Here is a 22,762-nt window from a genome sequence, read left to right as displayed (position 1 = left end):
TTTAGAACTTGCCATGCTAGCATAGGTTCATGTACGTTGTGCTTGATTAGTGGGTAACTCTAACAGTTTTATTTGCCCTATGTAATCAAAAAGGAATAACTTGTGCTTAAATCGTTGTGTTGTCAATTTCTGTAGACATATAGGAACTCAACATAATTGATGACTATTCAACTTCTATCTTAATTGTGGATGCTTGGTGGAATGGTATTAGTACAATGAAAGTTGGCTTTTATCAGTTTCGTGTTATTCGATTAATATCATCACTGTCACATGCTAAAGGTAATAACAATGGCTATAGAAGGAAGTAATAATGAAGTTGTGATCTCATGAGTGTTTTATTATTGATAAATTGAAGTGTTAGTTAAGTGGTTAATTAAGTAGTTAATTATAGTTAATATTTAATCAACAATTTTAAGTGTTATTATCTTAACATTGAGAAGTAATCATACATTGGTGAGTGAGTTTAATTAGACAATAATTTAGTCTGAGTCTCTGAGGGAACGAACTAGAAAATATTCTATATTACTTGCGAACGCGTATACTTGCGTGAATATTAGCGTGTTTTCGCCCTAACAAGTTTTTGGCGCCGCTGCCGGGGACTCGGCGTATTTGTTTAGTTTATGTACTTACCATCATTGGTCATTAGGACTCAGTGATTAGGACGTAGTAGTTACTTATTTTTTCTGGTTGTGTTTCAGGTACTTTAGCAAGCGTTTATGCAAACTCGTTCTCGTGCTCGCAAGAGGACTTTAGATACAGCTGAGGAGACAGACGAAGTTCTTGATATTCCGGAGAAGTTAGATTTTGAGGATTCGGATTCAGGAACTGAGCAGAAAGAACCAGTAAACATGGGAGATCGTATTGTTCAAGCTGATCCAGCTCTTATGGATTTTTCTCGGCCTAAAATTGATGACATTCAGTCAAGCATCCTTCATCCGGCTATTCAAGCTAACACCTTTGAAATCAAGCCGGGCACTATTCAGATGGTGCATAATTCTGTTTCTTTTGGAGGAGCGGCAACTGAAGACCCCAACATGCACATAAGGAATTTTGTCGAGATCTGCAGCACTTTTAAGTATAATGGCGTGACTGATGAGGCTATCAAGTTGAGGCTTTTCCCATTCTCACTAAGGGACAAGGCTAAAGACTGGTTACATTCTGAACCAGCTGGGTCCATCACTACGTGGCAAGATCTTGCGCAAAAGTTTTTGGTGAAGTTTTATCCGATGGCAAAGACTGCTGCTATGAGGAGTGCTCTTACTCAGTTTGCGCAGCAACCTACAGAATCTATGTGCGAGGCTTGGGAACGCTACAAGGAAATGTTGAGAAAATGTCCACATCATGGAATGCCGGATTGGATGGTGATCACTGGTTTCAATAATGGTTTAGGGGCCCAATCTCGGCCCATGCTCGATGCAGCAGCTGGAGGCGCCTTATGGGCTAAAAGCTATACTGAGGCGTATAATCTTATCGAGACGATGGCTGCAAATGAGCATCAAAACCCAACTCAGAGGATGACGTCAGGCAAGGTAGCAGGTATTCTGGAAGTTGATGCAGCCACCGCTATTGCAGCCCAGCTCCAAGCGCTATCAATGAAGGTTGATTCTTTGGCTACGTATGGAGTTAATCAAATAGCTATGGTTTGTGAGCTTTGTGCAGGTTCTCATGCTACGGATCAGTGTTCTCTTGTAAACGAATTTGTTCAGTATGTGAATAATTATCAGCGACAACAGCAGCCTGTGCCAGCGACCTATCATCCTAACAACAGAAATCATCCAAATTTCAGCTGGGGGAATAATCAGAATACTATTCAGCCACCATATCAGCAAGGAGTGAATAAACAGTTTAACCCACCTGGAATCCAGCAACCACAGCAGTATGCTACAAGGCAATTATATCCTCAACAGGGAAGTGCAGCTGCACCTACTAGTGCTGATTTTGAGGAACTTAAGCTGTTGTGCAAGAGTCAGGCGGTTTCTATCAAGACCTTGGAAAATCAAATTGGTCAATTAGCCAATGCAGTGCTCAATCGTCAACCTGGCACTCTTCCCAGTGACACGGAAGTACCAGGCAGGAAGGAAGCTAAAGAGCAAGTCAAGGCTATTACCTTAAGGTCTGGAAAAGTAGCTGATGCTGAAAAGGCAAAAGAAGTAGAAGCTGAAATTAGAGGTGAAGAATCTAAGCAAAAGGAGAAAGCGGCGGAACCAAGGAAGACTACTGTTGAACACACTCTGCCTGAGGCTAATACAGGGGAGAAACAGCTCTATCCTCCACCACCTTTTCCTAAGAGATTGCAGCAACAAAAGCTGGATAGACAGTTCAGGAAGTTTCTGGAGGTGTTCAAGAAACTTCACATCAATATACCTTTCGCTGAGGCTCTGGAACAAATGCCTAGTTATGCGAAGTTTATGAAGACTATTCTTTCAAGGAAGGTGAAACTGGATGACCTTGAAACCGTTGCTCTCACGGAAGAATGCAGCACTGTTCTGCAACAAAAGTTACCACCAAAACTGAAAGATCCAGGGAGCTTCACCATTCCTTACACAATTGGCAATCTGACGTTTGACAAGTGCCTTTGTGATTTGGGAGCAAGCATTAATCTGATGCCGTTGTCGATCTTTAAAAAACTGGATCTGCCTGATCCAAAACCCACGTACATGTCACTACAATTGGCTGACCGTTCCATTACTTACCCAAGGGGCATAGTTGAGGATGTGCTCGTCAAAGTGGATAAGCTCTTCTTTCCAGCAGATTTTGTTATTCTGGATTTTGAGGAAGATAAGAAGATTCCCATAATCTTGGGGAGGCCTTTCTTGGCTACTGGCCGTACCTTGATAGATGTGCAAAAAGGGGAACTTACTATGCGGGTCCAAGATCAGGATGTGACCTTCAACGTATTCAAGGCAATGAAATTCCCTACAGAAGATGAGGAGTGCTTAAAAGTGGATGTGATTGATTCTGCGGTTACTTCGGAACTCGATCACATGCTAATGTCTGATGCATTGGAAAAGGCCTTAGTGGGGGATTTTGACAGCGATGATGAAGATAGCAACGAGCAATTACAATATCTGAACGCTTCTCCCTGGAAGCGAAAGCTGGACATACCATTTGAATTTCTTGGTACTTCTGACCTCAAGAACGGTGAAGGGAAGCTCAAACCATCAATAGAGGAAGCACCTACCTTGGAGCTCAAGCCATTACCTGAACACTTGAGGTATGCTTTTTTAGGTGATTCATCTATGTTACCTGTTATTATTTCATCTGACCTTTCAGGTAGTGAGGAAGACAAGCTCTTAAGGATTTTGAGAGAATTCAAATCGGCTATTGGATGGACCATAGCAGACATCAAGGGGATAAGTCCTTCATATTGTATGCATAAAATTCTGCTAGAGGAAGGTAGTAAGCCAACTGTGGAACAGCAGCGAAGACTGAATCCCATCATGAAGGAGGTGGTGAAGAAAGAAATTCTGAAATGGCTAGATGCAGGCATCATTTATCCTATTTCTGACAGCTCGTGGGTGAGCCCCGTACAATGTGTACCTAAGAAGGGAGGTATCACTGTGGTCGCAAATGAAAAGAATGAGCTCATCCCTACTCGAACAGTTACAGGATGGAGAGTATGCATGGATTATAGAAAATTGAACAAAGCCACAAGGAAGGATCACTTCCCCCTTCCATTTATTGATCAGATGCTTGACAGATTGGCGGGTCATGAGTATTTTTGTCTTCTGGATGGTTATTCCGGGTATAATCAGATTTGTATTGCACCAGAGGATCAGGAAAAGACTACCTTCACTTGTCCATTTGGCACATTTGCTTTTCGCAGAGTTTCGTTATGTGGCGCACCGGCCACCTTTCAGAGATGTATGATGGCTATATTCTCTGACATGATTGGAAATAACGTCGAAGTGTTCATGGATGACTTCTCCGTCTTTGGACACTCATATGATGAATGTTTGAATAATCTGCGCGCCGTACTCAAAAGATGCGTGGAAACTAATTTGGTGCTTAATTGGGAGAAATGTCATTTTATGGTGCGTGAAGGCATTATCCTTGGGCATAAGGTCTCTAGCAAGGGTCTGGAGGTGGATAAGGCCAAGGTGGGAGTCATTGAAAATCTTCCCCCACCTAATTCTGTTAAAGGAATCCGTAGTTTTCTTGGTCATGCGGGTTTTTATCGGCGATTCATCAAGGACTTTTCAAAGATATCTAAGACGTTGTGCAATTTGCTTGAGAAAGATGTGCCTTTCAAATTTGATGATGAATGTTTGGTAGCATTCGAGACTCTCAAGGAGAGTTTGATCACGGCACCAGTCATTACAGCACCAGATTGGACAAAACCATTTGAGATGATGTGTGATGCGAGTGATTATGCGGTAGGTGCAGTTCTGGGACAGCGCAAGAAAAATCTCTTCCATGTGGTCTACTATGCGAGTAAGACTTTAAATGGTGCCCAATTGAACTACACCACTACTGAGAAGGAACTTTTGGCTATAGTCTTTGGCTTTGAGAAATTTCGATCTTATCTGCGTGGTACGAAAGTAACAGTATTCACTGATCATGCAGCTATTCGCTATCTGGTTTCTAAGAAGGATTCGAAGCCGAGACTCATTCGTTGGGTGCTTTTACTTCAGGAATTTGAGTTAGAGATCAAAGATAGAAAAGGTACTGAGAATCAAGTAGCTGACCATCTGTCTAGGTTGGAGAATCCCGATTCTACTTCACAAGATAGGACGTTAATCAATGAATCTTTTCCGGATGAGCAGTTGTTTGCAATTCAGGAGGAAGAACCATGGTTTGCAGATATTGTAAACTATCTCGTCAGCAATATAATGCCTCCTAATTTGACATCCGCTCAAGAGAAGAAGTTTCCGCATGAGGTGAAGTGGTATATGTGGGATGAACCATATTTGTTTAGACAAGGAGCTGACCAGATCATCAGGAGATGTATCCCGTTCTGTGAGACGGAGGGGATATTACGAGACTGCCATTCCACGGTTTATGGGGGACACTATGGAGGTGAGAAGACGGCAGCTCGTATTCTGCAAGCAGGTTTTTTCTGGCCTACTTTGTTCAAAGATGCTCATCAGTTTGTTTTAAGGTGTGATCGTTGCCAAAGAGTGGGAAATTTGTCAAGGAAGGATGAAATGCCATTAAATGTGATGCTTGAAGTCGAGGTCTTTGATGTATGGGGAATCGATTTTATGGGGCCTTTTATCTCGTCTTGCAATAATCAGTACATCTTGCTGGCAGTCGATTATGTCTCAAAATGGGTCGAAGTTAAAGCTTTACCAACAAATGATGCAAAGGCAATACTAAATTTTCTTCATAAGCAAATTTTCACAAGGTTTGGAACACCTTGGGTAATCATAAGTAATGAAGGATCGCATTTTTGTAACCGTAAGTTCACTTCTATGATGCAACGTTATAATGTGAATCATCGAGTAGCTACTGCCTATCATCCGTAAACAAATGGTCAAGCGGAAGTGTCTAACAGAGAGATAAAGCGCATTCTAGAGAAGGTTGTTTGTCCGTCAAGGAAGGATTGGTCTTTAAAGCTCGATGAAGCTGTTTGGGCTTACAGAACAGCATACAAAACTCCACTTGGGATGTCACCGTTCCAGTTGGTGTACGGTAAGGGATGTCATCTACCTGCGGAGCTTGAGCATAAGGCCTACTGGGCATTGAAGAAGTTGAACCTGGATTTAGATGCAGCTGGTAAGAAAAGAATACTTCAGCTTAATGAACTGGATGAATTTCGACTTCAAGCGTACGAAAATAACAAAATGTATAAGGAAAAGGTGAAGAGGTGGCACGATAGGAAGCTACATCCAAAGTTATTTGTACCAGGGCAACAAGTTCTCTTATTCAACTCTCGGCTCCGACTTTTTCCTGGGAAGTTGAAATCAAGGTGGTCTGGACCTTTTATTGTCAAAACTGTGTTTCCACATGGAGCGGTGGAAATTTTTGAGAATGATCAGGACCAAGCATTCAAGGTTAACGGTCAGCGGTTGAAGCACTACTATGGGGACATGGCAAACCGAGAAGTGGTTAGTGCCATTTTGTTGACTACTTGAGCAGGGTACGAAACGCCAAGCTAATGACGAAAAAGAAGCGCTGCGTGGGAGGCAACCCATGAATTATTGTTACAGGAACCCTTAGAAGTTAATAACCTATCCAAAAACACAAAAAAAATCAGAAAACAGGGGCTGAAAAAAAAAATTCCAGTGACCCCCTGCGCGCCCGCGCAGCTAAGCTGAGTGGCCGCGCAGCAAGCTGAGCGCCCGCGCAGCTATGCTGAGCGGCTGCGCAGGGGTCGAGGACCAGAAATTTTTTTTACAGTTCAGAAAGAAAAAAAAAACAAAAAAAAAACCAAACAAAAACAAACACAAAAACAATTTTAGCCCATAAACCCACGATTTGTTCCCACTACCCCATCATTTTATCCCTTAATTCCCAAACCCTAATCTAATCCACACCCTATATATACATACACCTATCCTACATATCGCCACAAAACTTCCTACACTTAAACCCTCTCACAAACATCAAATATCAGTTCTTACACGCTTTTATTCACGAATCAATGGCACCCAAGAGAACACGCACTATTGACAGCAGCAGCACAGTTCCTACTGCTGATTCATCGAGGGGTACTGCTGCAAGGCCTCGGTTAACTGACAGAGCCGCGGAGGAGGAGTACACTAGGCTGTTGGGTAAGCCGATTCTGAAGGAGAGGGGGTTTTTACCATCGGGGAGGGATGGTGAGTTGTTGCCCATGATTGCAGAGAAGGGGTGGATAGCTTTTTGTGAGTCACCCGAAGCAGTACCGATGAGCGTTGTTCGCGAGTTCTACGTGAACGCGAAGGCTGAAAAGAATGGGTTTTCTGTGGTCCATGGGCTGACGGTTGATTATCATCCTGCGGTGATTCGCCGTGTGATTGGACAGCGAGAGAGGAAGCCCGAGAAGGAGAACTGGAATGAAAAGACTGCTGAGGATTTTGACTTGGATTTGATTTGTGCGACTCTCTGTCGACCGGGCACAGTTTGGACCCGCAGTACAGGCAATAATGAGTATCGTCACTTTCCGGCGATCGCCATGAACAGGTATGCCCGTGCATGGAATGCATTTATTTGTGCTAATATTTTGCCTTCTTCGCATGCACACGAGGTCACAGTTGAGAGAGCACAGCTGTTGTGGGGAATTCTGAATGAGGAGTACTATGTGGACCTTGGTGAGTTTATCTACCAAGGAATTCTGAAGTTTTTAAGGGGAGCAAAGCATATGAACATCCCTTATGCGTCTACGGTTACGAAGCTATGCCGAGCAGTGGGAGTGAACAGGCCGGCTCATGAGCAGTTGCAGTTACCAGCCGCTCCGATTGATTCTGGCACTCTGAATGGGATGCAGGAGTGGACCGGTGGTGAGCCTGAGGAGCATGGGCTGGGTTATCGTCTTCCAGGAGGGCGTCCAGCACGAGGTGCTACTATGGCTAGGCCAGCGCGTGATGAGGCTGGTTCTTCCAAAGCTCAGGAGGGTGCTGGGATGGTTGATGCCCAGTATAGGAGGCTTTCACGGCGGATGGATGCCATGTATGAGACACAGAGCAGGTTTGCTCAGGAACTCACCCTTGCGTTAGGGACTGCTTTTCGAGGCCTTGGAGCTGATATCCAGTGGCCAGTTTTTGGTGAGGACTCTGCATACCCGCCGCCTGATACTCCACCCACTGAGGGTGATGATGATGATGACTCCGAGTAGGTATACCCTGTGTTCCTTTCTACTACTTTCACTGAGGACAGTGAAGATTTTTAGTTTGGGGGTGGTAGTTAAGGAATATTGTGTGTGTGTCATTTAGTTGCATATTCATGATAGTTTAGTTCATATAGTTGCATAATTTATGCCATATAGTTTTTTTTTATGACTGTCATGTAGCTCATGCATTTACCATGATCCCTTTTGCAATGATTTATCGACTGAATTGTGATATTGATGTGAGTGTAGTGATAGCATTAAAGTGATATTAAGTTGTGTAGGTTGATATGCATGCTAGAAACAATTGTAAGTCCACTAAGTCTTAGAGAATGCGAAAGGGCTAGATTGTGTTATGATTTGGTTGTTTTCAAGGTCAATCTACTTATTATGCTTAGAATTCGATTATAGGTTCTTAGTGATAAAGACATGAAAAAGAAAAATTTTGGAGAAAAAAATATGAAAGTTGTTGCTAGTTGTGGCTAGGCGTCAAATGGCTAGTAGCCGGCTCGCGTATGTTGCGAGTAGTCTAGGGTTGAGCAAGATGGAGCGAAACGCACTTGCTCAGAAATTAAAAAAATAATAATAAAAAATAAAAAAAAATAAAAAAAAATAAAAAAAAATTTGGCATAATTGATCAAGAGTGGGCTCTTTGGTATTCGAGTTATTAAGTTCTTAGGGAACTTTGTGCCTAGCGACCTAAGGCTTTTAGAGTCTGGGATCCGCTAACCTAACGCTCGTTACATGGATATCATTGTATAAGTCTTTTGTGGACCTCACTCATTGCACGGTCAAATAAGCATTTGAGTTGTAAATAAAAAGCACGATTCTGTAGTAAGCTCCAGAGTTCTTGTAGTGTTGTATATCACTTTGTGCCTGGAATTTTTATTCTTTGTATAATCGTAGGATTGCCTTGAGGATAGTCTAGTCATAGTAATTGGTCTAGTTCCGAAGCATATCTGTTAAGCATTTGCACACACCACGTTTCTGGCTGTATGTCCGTTTGCATGAATTTATTGATCTTTAGTTGTCTAACTGCATTCGTTGAGATGTGGCAATTTGGTTGATTAATTGTAGTAAGGGGGATCGCTGCATTTTCATATAGATTGCATTCATGCATATTTTTATTTGTTTTTGAGTCTGTGACGCTTGAGGGCAAGCATCGATTTAAGTTTGGGGGTGTGATAAGTGGCATTTTATACCACTTAGAATGTCTTAAAATGGCTTAAATTGGTGTCTTGAAATCAAGTATTTTGTGTATTTGATGCGTTTTTCTAGTGTTTATGCATTTCAGGGTATTAGTTGCATTTCGGGGGAGGAATCATTAAGAATAAGCCTTGGCATGTGTTCACCATTGCGAGAGGAAAGGAACGGGTAGATTACGGCGAAGAAACGGAGCAAACTATGCTGAGCGGCCGCGCAGGGTCGGGAATTTTGCTGAATTATTTTAGACTTCTACTTCTGTTTGGCTTCCAACTTCTATGTAATCTGAGTTTTATGGGACTATTATATAAGTAGATTTGAGACGTTTTCACAGGGGGATTAAGAAGAAGAAGATTGTGTTTTACGCAAGAAGCGAAGGAGATAAGGAAGAAGACCGATTTAGCACACCGCAACGAAGAGGAAGCATATTTTCTTGTGATTCTTGTTTCGTTGTAACGTTGGATGCTAGTTTTCTTGCTTTGACTTATTTACTCTTGTGACGTACTCTGTTTTAATATAATTAGTTTAGTTATTATTTTCTTGTGTTTGTTTATCATGATTTCATGTGAACCCATGATGGCGATAAGTTCTATTATGGGCTAATCGTGATCATGGGGTTGCAACGGATTTATTATGGAATTCTTTAGTTAATTGTTTAATACTTTAGTGTGTGATGATTGCTTGATATCTAGTATTGGTTGTGCGTATTCGTCTTATGTACATTGCGAACATATAAGATAGGGTGTTAATCTCTTGTGAAGCGACGGTGGATCTTGAGATTTAGAACTTGCCATGCTAGCATAGGTTCATGTACGTTGTGCATGATTAGCGGGTAACTCTAACAGTTTTATTTGCCCTATGTAATCAAAAAGGAATAACTTGTGCTTAAATCGTTGTGTTGTCAATTTCTATAGACATATAGGAACTCAACATAATTGATGACTATTCAACTTCTATCTTAATTGTGGATGCTTGGTGGAATGGTATTAGTACAATGAAAGTTGGCTTTTATCAGTTTCGTGTTATTCGATTAATATCATCACTGTCACATGCTAAAGGTAATAACAATGGCTATAGAAGGAAGTAATAATGAAGTTATGATCTCATGAGTGTTTTATTATTGATAAATTGAAGTGTTAGTTAAGTGGTTAATTAAGTAGTTAATTATAGTTAATATTTAATCAACAATTTTAAGTGTTATTATCTTAACATTGAGAAGTAATCATACATTGGTGAGTGAGTTTAATTAGACAATAATTTAGTCTGAGTCTCTGAGGGAACGAACTAGAAAATATTCTATATTACTTGCGAACGCGTATACTTGCGTGAATATTAGCGTGTTTTCGCCCTAACATACAACAATAGTACAAATCTATCTAACAACTACAGTACAACAATCATAGCATACTAAGTACACAACAAAATTGGCTGTCATAGCAGCCCCGCCTAATACAAGCTACAATACAAAGAAAACATACATAAGAAAAGCATCTACAGAACTCCTGCAACTAACTTCGGGCTCTGTATCTCACTGCAGCAAGTCTAATCTAGCCACTACCACTGCCACCAATGGATCCTAACTCAAATACCAACCAGTTCACAAGATCCTGGTACTGAACAGCTCTAAACTCGGAGCTAATGAAACGGTCAATGGTCCGAGCTCTCTCTACTGCAGCCTGAGTCAAGGATCGAACTCTCTCCTGCACATCTGGGGAAGGGGCATGAATACCCTGAAAAGGCCCGACCGGAATCTGGTCAAGCTGAGCTGCTAAACCTGGGCTCTGCTTTCTGATCAAAGACTGGTTCACCGCTCGGTGAACATGGTAAGGGATTGGGGAGGATGTACCTGAAGGAACAGAGGGAGGAACAGGTGGTCTCGAGGTGGAGGAGCTAGGACCACACCCTGGAGGGAAATCCCTAACAGCCGACACTGACCTTCGTATCCAGCGAGGACGGATACTAGGTCCCGACACACCTCCTGGTACAACTGGAGGAACAGGTGGAGGAGGTATGGAAGTCTCCTCGGCTACAACATCCAAAGTCCGCTCAGAATCTGAATCATCTGAGTCTGACGGGTTTCCCCGAGAAGGAGAACTGGAGATCACTATAGGCCACTGTCAATCATAACAATATACAGGAAAGACAAAACAAGGTTAGGGCAAGTCTATTAAAATATTAATAGATGTCAGGGTAACGCCGTCGGAACCCTCGACTTACATTTAAGGTTGCTCCTCGACATGAGTTGCTGACTCACACTATAGGACATACTTCCTACACCTACTAACTCATCTCTTAACCTAAATTAGGGACTTGAACCTGTGGCACTGATACCAACTGTGATGGCCTCAACCCTGGGGTCAGGGGCTGACGTCACCAAAAATATGATAAATTATAACAAAACTGCTAAATAAACTTTATTATAATACACGACCCCAACCAGGAGCCGAAACAGGTTCAAGTATTATTTAGGTTACAACACACACACTAACTTATTCCAAACCATACACTCTCACTTATTACAGCAACTCATCAGACCTCAGGGCCTGATACAAACTACCTCAGAGGAGCCGGGACCGGAGGCTGACACTCTACGCTGACCTGGTCTTCTAGACATCTGCAATAAATAAATACAAACAAGCTGCAAGGGTGAGCAATCTATTGCTCAACAGTACCTCTATACGAATAACCAGTACAAATTGTATAAAATAATACAGTAACCAATATTAAACTGATATATACTAAATCTGTAAAACAGGTATAAACTGGATATCAAAACTAGCATGCTTTGCAAAATAACGTCATCGGTAGTGTGCTGTGTAAAAATACCAGAGTTCAATTTTAGCATGATATTTCCTTTCCAAAATCATTGTCCATTGCTGGACCAATAATTCACCGGTCCCGTTACGGGGACTAAAACTATTCCAACTTTATCAGATATATAAAAGATGATGAATTCTAGGGACAGCTGATCAGTCTATCCCACCACCAATTTCGTTCCGGAACTCAGAGACTAGCTAGGTCTCTGTCATGCTGGACTAAGCGGACTACCAGTGCGCGCATCCGACTTAGCCTCTTACGCAACCATGTTGGGTCGTTACCTAATAACAGACCTCTTACGCTAACTGACCATCCAATATCTGATTTACTTTTATCCAGTTTCCAAATCCATTTACACCTATCTCTTTTTAAACCATTACAACACACATTCTAAAAATTTCTTTTTAATTCAATCACAATCTAGAGATAGGCATTTTCAGAAGTTACTTTTTCCCCAAAACATCAGTTAATAAAACATATTTAAATACGGGGAATACGTAATTTAAACCGTTCTGTTCCAGTACGTATTTTAAATAAACAACTATTCATATATACTGAACTGTAAAAGATTAGTTCATGGTACTTTCCTTGTGAAGCTTTGTACTAACGTTGGCTTAACTCTAATTGACTTGAACTACCGGGTCCTTTGACTCGAACCTACGAAATCGAAACATCCTAGGTTAGACATCCGATTATGCTTGACTTTTCCTCACTAAATAATTACCCATCGCTATAATTTCCGACTCGTAAGTATTTTAATATCAATAGCATATACTTAATAGTGGTGCACATAGCAATCATAGTTTAATTTATAATAAACGAGGTATATGAACTCGATTTATAATTTAAGGTAATTTTTAGAAAAATTGGACAGCGACTCCTCTGTTTATAGGTCTACCCGTCGAAACATCAACCGACGTCCAACCTCAACAAAAATCAATTTGAATCACCACATAACTAAATTTTAGTCCTGAATATAATTTATACAAATTTTATTTATTAAAATATTTAGGACTCAGAACAGGGTCATCACCGTCCACCGCGCGCTCGTAAAAATTCATCGCATGCGGCGGCAAAATATATTGGTGCCCGAAAATATCCGAGTGTCCTAATAAATTTCACCGATTAATTAATTTCCCGCACAAAATTATTTTATCTCACAAAATCCAGTCAAATAATTTCCTGCAAAAGTAATAATAATAATAAAAAAAATTCAGAAATAATTGAACCGAGTAACAACAGCAACAACAGGATACTAAACAAGATCCTCACGCGCAGAAATGGGGAAAGGGAACAAGACAACCACAGTCACAACCGGAAACAGAACCAACGTCCAAAAACACCGGCTACACACACAGTACACGCACAACACACACACACACCACCATATCACACATACACGAACACATACATACACATAACCGTATATATATATACAAGTATGCATGTTTATAATCTGAAAACAGGGAGGAATTGAAGCAATCACCGGAAAAATCCCAACCGGAACTCACCGGAAATCCAGAAACCGGGGGAAGCAAATCGGAAAATAGAGAGAAGACAAAGAGGGAGAGGAAAGAGGAGGGACAGAGAGAAGAGATAGAGAGATTTCAAGATTATAGACGAGAGAGAGAGAGACAAAGTAACCGAGAGACAAGACCAGGAGAAAGGAGAAGAAAATTGATGTGTTAATTCTCCCAAAAAAGCTACTGTCATGCCACGTTTCTATAATTCCTGATACGTGTTAGATAAATAACACGTACCGTTGGGACAATTACATAGGTTCTGGAACCCGAAACTTAAAATTAACGAACCAAGGGGCACACAAAATAATTCCATAAAATTACAAAATTAGTCTTATAAGGTTACAAATATCCCGGAGTTATAAAAACATAAATTTTAAAATTTTAAAAACACTTTTCAAAACGCGATTTATACCCGCCTTTAACCAATAAACGAGACAAAGCGCAGGTGAAATTAATCCCGAAAATTACCAAAATAATTTTAAAATTCTCAGTATATTATGAGCTTAATAAAATATAAGTTTCATGATTTTTGAAGAATCCTGGAATTAAATATGGATTTTACCATTTAAATGAATTCAGAAAATCATTGAAGAATAAATAAATGACAGAATGTTGATTTGGAAATTTTGTAAAATCCCTAAAATAATTTGCAAGGTTATAAAATCATAAAACAATTTTTAGAGACAACCCCAAATAATTTTAGAATTAAAATTGTCATGAAATCATTTTTAAAAGAAAATAAATGAAACCAAAATAACGTTGTGCACCGGCTAATTATAAATCACACTACAAAATCCCACAATCACATATAAACGATAATAAATAAACACAGAGATCATGAGTGATATAAACTTCTTTATTAATTAATTACGCAATAATTACATATTTAAATATTACAGAAATATACGGGTCGTTATACTTGATCTATGTTTGTCATGTTCAAACTTGCAAAAGAGTTCAAAAAATGAGTTAGAACTTTTGGAGTTACAATTAGTCTGATTGAAAGAACTGTAAAGATGCAGGTCTTTCCATGCTTATTTGGACGAGACTTGTGAACAAAGTTATAGGCCATTTCAATATCTTTCCAACGAGCTATAGAACACAATATTTGAGTGAGAGTTGAAGGATATATAGCAGTTTGAAGTTGCCGTGTATGGTTTTGGCCGAGAGCAAGCTTTGAAAAATGGGGTGATGAAATGCTTCTTTGATTTGCCTTGGTTAATTGTTGTGATGTTTTATTTGTTTAGTTTATAATCTTACCTTGATTTGATTAACCAAGGTTATAATACATGGCCATAAATCATCCTTGACTAAATATCTTTTAAACCATGCTTATGTCATCAAGCACATGTCATCTTGCCTCCACTTGTCCACAACTTATGGTTTGATGATGTAATAATCCATGGCTTCTTGTACAATCTTTTCTCTTGGTCGCTTATTTGTTTTACGGTTCGCTTATCTCTCGTTCTCGTTAAACTTTTGAGGGATCATATCCGGGACCTCATTACTTGGGCTTTCCTAGCCCTTTCCTAATATTTTATATTTCTTTAATGATCATCTCTTTAAACCCTTGAATTTAAATCCTTCTAATCATGTTACCTTGTACTCAATTTTTTCGGTATCTGGTGAATTTTCAGGAAAAATCAAAGTGTCCGAATTCAAAATCTGACGACCTTTAGATAAACTCATTTACTTTATGAAATATTAATACGATCTCAGAATTTCTATAATAGTACTCCTATATAGCATGGTCTGATAATTTTCCTTAATCAGCATCATCAGCAGAAAGTTACTATTCATCAGGGTTTCAAAAATTCCAAAAATTGGGGTTATTACACAAGTCTTCTGGAAACACATCGGGAAACTCACAAACTACACTAATATCCACAAGTTCAGGCGATTCAATGGAAGAATCAATCACATGAGATAAATATCCTTCACATCCATGTGTAAGCATCCTCTTGGACTTAATGGCTGAAATAAATTTTCCCAAACCACGAGGTGCAGAATCCTGAAACTCGAACTCAGGTGAATTTGGATCATCAAAAATAATTTTCCTCTTTTGACAATCAATAGTGGCCTTATGCCGCTCTAACCAATCCACCCCCAAAATGACATCAAAATCTTGCATCGAAATAGGTAAAAGAGCCTCAAATAATTTTCTATTTTCAACCATGACTACACAATCAGGGTACAAAGAGTTCACATATGTATTTACCCCAATTGGGTTGCCAACTGAATATTTTGATGAAAGTGTAGTAAGTGCAATGTATAGGTGTTTAACATACGATATAAAGACAAATGAGTGTGTAACACCAATATCAAATAAGACCATAGCATTCATATCGCCAATATAAAGTGTTCCTGTAATTGTACCTGGGGTATTTGTAGCATCCTTTGTGGTAATAAAAAAGACACGTCCACCAGTCTTCTGATTATTTCTTCCATTCTGATCGTTCTGTTCCTCAGATTTCTTCAGTGGCTGCTTGCAATCTCGAATATTATGGCCCTTCTGGCCGCAGTTAAAGTAGGATCTAGTAATCAAATAACAAACACCACTATTCATCTTGCCACAATGTACACAACTAGATCTTCCTCCAGTTTGATTTTCGGCTTGATTCACTGACTTGTTTTGCTGATTACCCTGATTTCCATTGCTCTGCCGAAAACTTCGAGTGTGATATCTCTGATCAGTCTCTTTAAATCCTCTTGAAGATCCACCATTTTTTTTAAATCTAGAAGTTTCATTATCCCTCTCTTTTTTAATTTTGCAAGTCTCGCTGCTTACGAAAGTCAGCTTATGGAGCTCTTGATCTCTGGCACTATCAACCAAACTATCCATGATAGTGTAGCAGTTAGATATGATGTGGTTATGGATTGAAGTCTTCCAGGCCCAATTAAATTTCATGATTTTATCAGCTTCTGTTCCAGTGACGAATCAAGCATAACCATCCAACCTCTAAAATCGAACTAGAAAATCTGCAACATATTTATCATCTTTCTGAACAATACTCTGATATTCCCTGATGTACTCCTCACGTATACTAGCTGGAAAGTATCTCTGGTCAAACTGAGTTTTGAAAGCCTTCCAGGTAAGAGTGTTCTCATAACCAGTCCCATGTGAAGCCACCATAGATTTCCACCAAATACTAGCATCACCCTCGACGAGATATGCAGCAAAATGAGCTTTTTCCACTTCAGAACAATTCAGCACCTGAAAGATTTTCTCCATGTGATCGATCCACGCTTCAACATCCATTGGGCTCTTAACTTCCTTAAAACAATTAGGCATTTGCTTCATGAACCGATCAAACATAGCCTGGCTTCCTGATTTTGCCCATTATTACCACGAGGATTCTGTTGTTGACGAGATGCAACTTCCCGCACCATGTCCATAAAAGTAGCTCGATCCATCACAATTTGTTGATGGGAATTTCCATCATTCCGCGCCATCCTGTAGAACTTTTCCATAAGTGCACAAACATATAGAAGTATTAAGATATTCAAGTCAAGAATCAAAAATAAAAATCATCTACCCATGCGAAGTCAATCCAAAACTCACAGGTTAATGCCTAAAACACAGTCTACAGAATCTGTAACCGTAGCTTTGATACCAACTCTGTAACACCGTGTTTAATAAGAATAAAGCTACACAACAAAAACAAGTCTAAATTATATTAAACTACAATAATGTAGCGAATCCAAATAAACATAATACAAATCCATGGTCTAATCCTCCAATAATAATAAATTCACTAAAAGAAGTTCTTGAATTTATTCAGTCCAATAAGCTGAATCTCAACTAAATATTGAGTGTCACTCATTACTCTTTCCGCTTTACCCCTATTTACCGGCAGAAAGGAAAAAATAAAGAGTGAGCCAAATGCTCAGTATGAATATAATCTAAACAAATTATAAAATATAAATACGAATAGATTGTATCTTACCAATACAGAGATTTAAATTAAAAATGACAAAAAGGTCAAAGATATAGTTTTGAAATAATTTATCAATATTTTATCGAATTAGTAGGATAATAATTTAAAACAATTGGCTAACAATGAATCATAAAGTAAGGCTGAATAACAAATAAGGTGGGTACAAATATGGGTCTCTTACACAAACTATACTCGCTAAACTCCAATCACCAGTGAAGTATATGACAATAGTTCCTTCCTCAGTAATCTTGAAGAAGAAATAAGGATTGCAAAATACATCACAACAATACAATAGCGATCATGATCTAATCACATCTCATAACCTTGAGATGCGCTCGTATACTCACCCACTGATACGAGTGGGTGCCTAGTTCACCTTTACTCCGAACTCCATCTGAATATTGTCGGTGATTGACCCACACAGATCGGTCTAAGAGCCCAAAAAATAGGTTCCAAAGGTCTCTAGACTCGTTGCACGAAACAAAACAAAGTAAAATAATGTCGCAAGAAAATGCGAAATAATAATATAAACGAGTAAAGGCAACAATAATCCAAGAATAAGGATTTCGAAATGAAAATGATAATGTGTACAAATAGGTACACATTTAGTATAATAAGCTCACAATTTTTTAAAATGGATCAACAATAAATTTAACAAATATTTTATTATTTAAAAACGAGAAAAGATAAGGAAATCGTACCTTACGTAGATGCGAAACTAATCCAAGAATACGAGGTAGTCTGCAAAAGACAAGCAGGTAAAACCCCATTTTTAAATCTAAAGTCAGTACAATAATTTTAAATTAGTGTTTATTATAGTAGTAGCCTTAGCCTAGGCAACCAGTTTACCGATACAATTATCACAAGTAAAGACCACCTTGCCTAATCTTTCTTAACAAATTTCAATATAGAGATGCAATAAACGAGACTATACAAACACGATTTTTATTTTCTAGTACTTAAATAATTAAATTAAATAACTATTATTAGTCACAAAATTTCGTAGGCCTACAAACCTATTACACTCATGCAAATTATCCAACAAATAGTAATCTGATCATTTTTAACCAACTGGGACAATATTTAACAATTAAATAACTTCAAAATTAAATAATCTTGTTAACAAACCAAGGATAAAAGAGATAGGATTACACTAAATTATATAGGAGTTTATATATCACACCAGGGAACATGCCATCTACAATAGTATCAAATTAAATAATTTTATTAGGCACACAAATTGTGAAGTGTACACACTCACTATAATCCAAGGCATAAGAATATTTTTTGAATCTCTTGATACTTGATGTATAAATAAATAAGTAAATAACTAGATAAAAAAAATTAAATTTAGTATTGTAAGGAAATATGTTAGCAAAATGTATATAAAAATGTATAATTACGGGACAACATGAAAGCCTATATTTATAAATAATATTTATTATAATTTATAAACAATATTAATTTTACTTAATAGATTAACAATCTACAAAAAAATAGAAACAATAATTAACATGTACGACACAAATTTTGCAATTTCTATTATGGCACCACAAAAAGGATATATAATTAATTTAAACCATAAAATAATATTAAAATTGATGCAGAAGACTCACTTGTTTTATAATAAAATAAAAGATTGGTTACATTGAACCCACATATTATGTTTAACGGCCAGACTACTAAGCATGCATCATGTAAATAATATAGAACCGCTGAATCATTTAACCAGGCATGTCTTTTACAAACCAGCATACAAATGAATTTGAATATATTTATTTTGGAACTCTTGAACATGGTGACCAAAAGAACATAATAACAACTCAATTATTAAAATCTATATATCTCTTTTGCTTCAACATTTGCTATATAAACAAATAATGTAATATAATATTATAATTAACTTAACTACTCTAATTTATACCACTATATATTACTAACCATCAAAAACAAAATGAAAACAATTACTTAAACAAGATCATTAAAATTAAAATTAAAATTAAAAGTAAGAGATTATGGAGTATAAAATCATTATCTCAAATATCTTAATATATGCTCACAAGGTTATCCACTTTGTACCAATTATTATCACAAAAGACCAAGTTGTTATTATTATTATAAAAATACATCTGCATATAACTTGCAACAGATACAAATATACAGACTCACAGGTCACAACTGATCCACATCCCCAATAATTAACAGAACGGAATCAAGGTAACGTCCGCTAGTAAAATTATAAATTAAATAGCATACATTTGCATAATTTTAAGATAACTGAGTACTACACACTTGTGAATAGAGGTGGCCAGCGGGTGGGCCGTCCGGGCCGTGCCTAGTTTCAAGCGAGCCGAATCAATTAGCCAGTAACTCGTGAACGGCACGTAGAAGTGAACAAGCCAAGCCGAGTCGTGCCGGTTTGATAAAGTGATAACCCGAGATCAGCTCGTGAATTAGGCGAGTTTCCGAGTTAGGCGAGTTACACGAATATGAGCCGAGTTAGGCGAGTTACACGAATACGAGCCGTTCGTTTGGCGAATTCAGTCAAGTCAGTTGTTTTTTTTTAATTTTTTATTAGGAATGTACATGTCTGTGAATACCAATCAGAAATTGAAAAATTGATTCAAATATGAGTATAAAGGTAAAAATTTGAAATGAAAACTTATTTTAAATTATTTAAATGGTATTTTTTTATTTAAACTGTATATATGACATTAAATCTTCATCATCATAATCGTCATTCCAAAAAAAAAAAAGAACCCTTTACAAATCACTTTTTTTGGGGCCGCAAATACTTGGAGGGGGTAGAGAAAAAGCAAGAGGGGTTTTGAATCACCATCAAAATCAGGTTTTTCATTTCTTCCTTTCTTGAATATTATTTGCATAACAAGACTATAGATACAGAGTGTACGTATGTATACATATCTTACTCAGTTTAATTGCAGAAGAAGATATGACAGATAAATAGCCGTGCTGGTTCGAGCCGTGATGGTTAGGCTAGTATACCGTTCGTTTGGTCGGCTCTACCTTTGAATATAAAGTCTTAGAAACCCCGGAAAGCTAGAAGTTGATATTATTAATACTCGCATACTAACATGTACCTTGATATTAAGCTGATGCACTCATTATTAGAATGAATATAGAAAAGACTTTAAGCGCCTCTTTATTCTACCAGATCTATTAGCCTCCTGCAACTAAACCCTAGGGATCTTTTTTTTTTACTACTAAACTAATAAACGAGGCTTGTATTTATAACAGTATACTAGCCCTAACCATGTGCAATACACACATTAATTATAACATAATATAATTAGTTATATAATAATTTTTGTAAAAATAAAAAAAATTAAAAGATAACTAAATAAAATATAATAATTATGTATTATTGAAATTCATGATACATATATTTTTTATATTCTACTTTTAATGGATTCAAATTTTGATATTTAAAATATTAAGATTTAGAATATTGTTATATAACGATTCTCATATCTTTATTTCAAAATTTTAATAATATCATCACATATCAATACTATATTATTAAAATCGAAAGATATTAAAAATATGACATGTCTACTAATATTTTAACATTTACACCAAAAATTCTTTATTTTATAACTAAAATTTTAGTGTATAAAACATAAATTCAAATTTTCCTTTTACTTCAAAACCATCCATTTTTTAGTTATTAGTGTTTCTTGAACATAAGGAATCTTATATCCAACATAAAGAATCATATATTATGTTGGCGAATGTAAGAAGGTATTTTTAATTTAATTTTTGAATATGATGTTCATTAGTTATTAACTATTAAGAATTAATTGATAATAAAATTATTTGGTCTCCGACTCGTAGAGAATTATAATTTGAATTAATTTTAGAAGAGTAATCGATATATGTTTTTTCTTATGTTTAATATTAATAATATTTTTTAAAGTTGTGCTAACTATTTTTTTATTTTTTAGGAAGGTATTAACCAAACAATCAATAATAACATATTATGTCTAAAATAACCTATTAGCTTAAATAAGATATAACCTGTGATGCATGGTTCAATTTTAATCTCTATAATGATATTATTGTTATTTTTATATTTAATTTTTATTATAAATAGTAAATTATGCAATAAAATAAATAAGTTTTTGAAATTTATGATATGAATTTTAATATTTATTTTTAAAATTTATTTATTAATTTTGGTACTTTGGCACGGTATAGCTTGTCTATATGATATTTTTTAAATTAATTATATATATTTTTGGTCCGCATGATGAACGAAAGAGATGAAAAATGATAAGCGTTAGCTTGTCTTTTGGAAAGTGTTAACCAATCAATTAACAAAATCATGATTTACTTATAATAGTATAATATAGATGGATAGATTGATATTATTATATATATATTTTTTTTTATTTTTTCTTGATTTATTAATTATATTATTATATTATAATTTGAATTAGTAAAATTAATTTTGAAAGTGTTTGGTTTCCTTCTACAAAAGAGATAAGAAAGAAGTTGACTGAAATTAGATATTAAGTTGGATAAGAATTCATAGAATTTGTAGTTATATTAGATACTTGATTTATTTTTTTAAATAAAATTATATTCGTTTAAACTTTATTTTGTGAGGTGTTGGACCGATTTTCGTCTTAAATATTGACATACATTAGATAAATATATTTTAGGTGAAATTATTGTTCTTATTATTTTAATAAGCTTTGATGGTGAGATTAAATACCATTTGCAGGAAGATGAGTTGTGGGAAACTGATAGTGTAAAGTAATATTATTTGTGTAGGGCACTCCAATGTTACATGATCATTACGTTTAAATGTTAAAATTGGATTATTAAAAATTTTAATTTGTAATTTTTGGAAAGTTCTAAAAAACTTTTTAGGCAGGTGTTAAAATTATCCTATATTTTGCTTATTATAGTAAAAGTAGTAATAATTTTTTTAGGCAGGTGTTAAGCAACCAACCAAACTATGCACAGACTAATTATACATTTATAATTTTAATATTTTATAAAAATAATTTATAAAAGACGGTAATTATATATTATTGAGATTAATGAAGTTAAAATATTTACGTATTATTTTATATGTATTATCAAAATTAAATAGTTAAAATTTTAATATGTCCTCCAACTATAGCTTATAGGTGGCTTCTCAGACATATAGAAAAATGTGAGAGTCTTGAATAACAGTGGTGTAAATGGATGATTTGGTATTATTTTTTTAATTTTATTTTTTTAATTTTTTCATTATTTATTAATAATTTTTGTTATATTATAATTTGAATTACTAAAACTAATTTTGGAAGGTTAGGAAAGAAGTTGAGTGCGATTATAAATTAAGTTGGATAATAATTCAAAGAGTTTGTAATTATATTATATACATGATTTAATTTTTTTAATAATTTATAAAAGATAATAATTATATATTATTGAGATTAATGAAGTTAAAATATTTACGTATTATCTTGTATGTATTATATAATTACTGAATGATTCAAAATTTAGATACAGTTTTG

The 22,762-nt window shown here is 36.4% G+C and overlaps 1 non-coding gene across 1 annotated transcript; it reads right to left on the bottom strand.

The window, feature by feature from the left end:
- Positions 1-1,241: 1,241 nt before the first annotated feature.
- LOC141669459 (small nucleolar RNA R71) lies at positions 1,242-1,348 on the bottom strand. Its single transcript, XR_012553744.1, has one exon. It is a non-coding gene; the product is annotated as a small nucleolar RNA R71 (small nucleolar RNA).
- Positions 1,349-22,762: the final 21,414 nt, after the last annotated feature.

The sequence above is a fragment of the Apium graveolens genome, chromosome 6 (genome assembly GCF_009905375.1).
Source record: "Apium graveolens cultivar Ventura chromosome 6, ASM990537v1, whole genome shotgun sequence".
Lineage (NCBI taxonomy): Eukaryota > Viridiplantae > Streptophyta > Magnoliopsida > Apiales > Apiaceae > Apium > Apium graveolens.
The sequence above is the reverse complement of the archived record's forward strand: the minus strand, read 5'-3'. Positions and strand labels throughout refer to the sequence as shown.